The sequence below is a fragment of the Osmia lignaria genome, chromosome 16, assembly GCF_051020975.1.
Source record: "Osmia lignaria lignaria isolate PbOS001 chromosome 16, iyOsmLign1, whole genome shotgun sequence".
NCBI lineage: Eukaryota > Metazoa > Arthropoda > Insecta > Hymenoptera > Megachilidae > Osmia > Osmia lignaria.
Genome location: NC_135047.1, coordinates 521270 through 525752, shown reverse-complemented (window position 1 = coordinate 525752; position 4483 = coordinate 521270). Strand labels below are relative to the sequence as shown.

Below are 4483 nucleotides of genomic sequence, written 5' to 3'. Positions count from 1 at the left end.
GCCATCCTGAGGTCCCCTGGACTCACCTTCTTCCATCTGTCCTTCTCGGTCTGAGGACTGCGTACAAGGAGGACCTTCGAGCCTCTCCTGCAGAGCTCTTGCTTGGGACAACTCTCCGCATTCCAGGAGATTTCTTCGTCACGCAGGATCGCCCTGTGGATCCGCACTCATTTCTCCACAATTTGAGGGATCATTTCCGCCTCTTAAAGCCGCTGCCAACTTCGCACCATTCTCAGGCTAAGCACTTTGTACATAAGGACTTGGCCTCCTGCACGCACGTCTTCCGGAGGGTTGACGCCGTCAAGCCGCCGCTGACGCCGCCCTACACCGGACCACACCGTGTCCTCCAGCGCTTCGACGCCAAGAGATACGTCATCGACGTTAACGGCGAGGCCCGCACAATCTCCGTGGACAGTTTAAAGCCGGCCTTTGTCGCCATCGACGAGCCGCCAAGCCAGCCGGTCCAGTCGCCTCGCCCAGGACTTCGACCATCCGTGACCTTCCGGTCTCCTCTGAAGCAACCTCAGGGCTCTTCTTCATCGTGCCCTCCTCTCCAGTCAGGCACTAGGGGGGGAGTCCCTGTGGCACCCTCTTCGGAGACGCCACATTCCATGGAGCCTGCTCTGCCGTCCGGCAGGCGGCAGCACCATGATCGAAAGCAGACGCTTTTACCGCGTGCGACTTTCTAACGCTTTCACGTAGGCACTGGTTCACACCCCCTACGAACGCGCGCTTTTCCGCTTTCTACGATTTTCACTTACTCTTGTGTCTACGCTACCTCGCGACTAGTCGTTGTGCCTACCATCGCTACGCCGAGCTCTTCGTACATTTTCTTTATCATTTATTTTTAGTTTATACATTTTCCTTAATAAAGTTCTGTGTTCACGTATAATAATCATTTCTGTTTCGTTTTTCGTGTCTCAACCCTTCTCCACGCATACTCAGCACCCACGTGTATAACACCGCAAGACTCTCTCGCGAGCCGCGTGTTTGCCGCTGGGGTACTTGAGACTCAAATTCCGAAATATGGCGCACATGGTGTGATGGTGGCAGCGTAGGTGACTGAATTTCCAGGTTCGTGAATTCCATTATTATAATTAATTTATTATTACTATTATTATGACTATTATTATTATTGAAAAAGATATTTTTTAAAGTTTTTTCTAAGTGTTTAGGTTTTTCAATAACTTCTGCTGATGAGATGCAGTAACAGGAGGAGAAGATAGAAATTAAGTAAGTACAGAATTTTTTAAAATTATTACTGAAAACATAACTGTATACATTGCTATTTTAGTAATATATTTAATTTTAATTATTAAAATGTATCTTTAAGGAAAGAGGAAGAAAATGTGCATCATCAGAGGGTGCATTAACGAAAACAGCAGGATGTTCTCCTTCTCCTAAGAGAGGAAGGATAAGAAGAGGATGGCACAGTGGGTGGAAGTGTGTGACAATCCAAAGTCAGTGCTTTCACCTGAAAACTGAAATTCCGGGTGATCTGTAGTAGTTACTTTAAGAAAAATACTTCATGAGGAAAAGATTAACATCAGCAGTTCCAACACTGAACTTACTTGGTAATTACTCTGATGTATACTTTTTATAGCATATGTAAATAATTGTTAACGAAAATATTTATTACTGTTCGGGACTAAGCGCGCCAATTTAAAATAGGCAAAGTTATGCCAGACGCCGAAAACACCTCGGCGTTGTCATCGTACTTACGATTATAAAAACCGCGACGCGGCGACGATCGGCCTACTCTTTCGCTCTTCACGACGAAAACAAGTGTAACGACAATTTTGATCACGCAACTAATTCGCACGGTACTTCGACTGAAAGTACCCAGTAAAACTCAGTTCGCCTTTACTAATTAAACGCACCATAGTATAAAGTGACTAAACATTCCTTTTCTTTATTAAATTATATTACTTACATTAAAAGTGTTTCTAAAACTTTATTAAAACTCCTTCCTTCCTTACTAAAATTACCGGTATTTTGCCCAGAGAAAAAATTTATTCTCTGCGCGCAACAATTACAGTGTCAGAGACTATCTCTATTAAAATAGAGCAACAAGACACCTGGATGCAAATGAAAAGAAGAAAAAGAGGAAGATTGTAAGTATTCAGTTTACATATACAATATATGCATAAAACCATTAACATGGTATTAATACACTAAGTATACATAATAATACTTCTTACCTCTGAAGTGTATGTATAATATTATATAATTTTGTTCTTATAGTTAAACTTGACTGCACCAGGGGAGTGGAGAACGTGATTTTCAATTGTATGTTATTGTATATTATTATTGACATATATATATATATATTTTTTTTTTCCATATGGACCTGTATCTACAGCAGTAAATTTATAATTTGCATCTACTAATGCCAAAAGTACAATCGAAAAAGACTTTTTATAATTGACTATCAGATCGAGAGCGGCTCGAAAGTGGCATAGCAGTATGGGTACTGTAAGATTTTACCGAACGGAGACCGGACCGGGACCGAACCGATATAGTGTGGATCTAGTCGTACGGCAAGATTTTACCAGACCGAGACCGGACCGGGACCGAACCGATAGTGTTCGGGCCATAAGGTGGCGTCTAACTAAGAAGGCTGCCGATTTGGAATCGTAGTCAAAATCAGGCGTTAGTTTGGTTACGTCACTTTACTGTGTCAGCGATGGCAAGCGAAAAAGGCAACAACGCGCGAACGCTGAGTGAGGCGCACTACAGTCATGCTGTCCTTCTCTCATTCTGAATGTTGAGATCGTCCCTTTTCGCTAAGTTTTGACTGACGCCCGCCTGAATTTTTCACAGCGTCCTATAACAAACCTCGTTCTAACAGGAGGTATAACAAGAGAAGAATATACCTCCTCCTTGCAATAATTCTGCAAACGTTTACATAAGTTGTATATGAGATATTTATTTATTTAAATTATTTGCATTCACTCAGAATATTGACTAACACTCCTTTGTATTTTTTATTAGTTTCGAAAAACAAAGTTACTATAGGTTTCTGGAAATACGAGCGTCACGCAATTGGGACGAGTTATATCTTAAATTTGGTAAGAGATAGGAAAAAGCTATTGATGTAAAAGTTGAATGGTATGATTTATGAAAAATATGAGATATCTCACGAAATATTAGTTTTTTAAGATAGCCGTGAAGAAGAGAAGGAGCCGAGGCACTTCCATTTATTAGTTCTAATAGTACCATTGTTGGAGCAACCGCTTTCTTCGCAAGGCAATTTAATGTAAACTCACGCGACGACTCACCCGTAACGGGTTATCAAAAGGTGTATTAAACGGCTCACATTTCTTATGTTCCAAATATCTATTTCCAGTCTAACGAATCGTTTATATTCTAAACCCTCTCTTACTAATTTCTTACACCGCTGGTAAATCTGTCAACCGTTTATGATACCTAAATAACTCTTTCTAAATATAATGTTATTCCCGTAACCGCTTCGCCGTCCTTCCTCATCCGTCGGCCCTCGGAACCAAGCGACGAGATGGGAGGGGGGAGGGCGAACAAAAGGACCCATCACTACTTAAGCGGCTGAATTCGCGCGGTTTACTCTTATTCTAATTGTTCTTCTAAATTTATCGTTTTTCGCTGCAAACCCAGTAAGTCATACGACCTCGAGTGCTTCGATTCCTTGCTTCGAACACTCCCGCGTCGAGCCAAGCTTGTGAACTTTAATAAACGTTAACGTGACTAAGAAACGATTACGAGTTCTTTTACTTCATCGCGCAACACCTCGTAAAGCAGACCGGCAAATTTCAGCTCGGAGAAGGCTTTCCAATCCTCTCAAAAACGAGACGACGAAACCTCTCTGTTCAAAAGTAGGCGTTCGAGTTTGAGATTGTACGAGACCGGTTTGGTTGTAGGATCGGCAGTGAGACGGGAAAATTATGTACTTGAGTTTGCACAAAAAACAATGTATTTACAGACACTCAGTATGTACACTATTTACAGAAAATTGTGCGTTGCACGAAGGTACAATGATCGTTGATCGAGCTATTCGCACACGCGTCGCGGTGGATTCGAGATTGTGCTTGCGCTGTATAGGACCACGTGTTAGCGTAGCACGTGGCACCACGTAATTATATTAATCACGTGGATTTGCGTACGTCAAAGCTAATCGCGAGTTCGCGTTGGCCGTTGGCACTTCACACGCGGTTAACTTGCAGTACTAGATTCTGAGATTGAGCTTGAGAAATTTGCCTTTCGAGAAAACTGTGTTCGCACGTGTTCGTAGTATGCTAACCAGAACAATAAAAGGCCGATCAACCGGCTTCGTCGCAGCAAGAACCGTTGGTTTCTTCATGCTGACGTGCCGCTCCCTGATTGGTCGGCGTGACCGGCATCCAAGGTGGCTGCCAGTCGCGCTGTAGAGTGCTGCCGCGGTCCGCGTGAAGGCGGTAGAAATTGCATTTTCGAACATTCTGCCCGTCATCAGCAGCTCGTAGAAGAT

General features: G+C 43.0%; 1 long non-coding RNA gene across 1 annotated transcript; it reads left to right on the top strand.

Moving 5' to 3' along the window:
- Positions 1-1295: 1295 nt before the first annotated feature.
- Positions 1296-2503, top strand: LOC143306165 (uncharacterized). Its single transcript, XR_013063627.1, has 3 exons — positions 1296-1574; positions 2039-2114; positions 2245-2503. It is a non-coding gene; the product is annotated as an uncharacterized LOC143306165 (long non-coding RNA).
- Positions 2504-4483: the final 1980 nt, after the last annotated feature.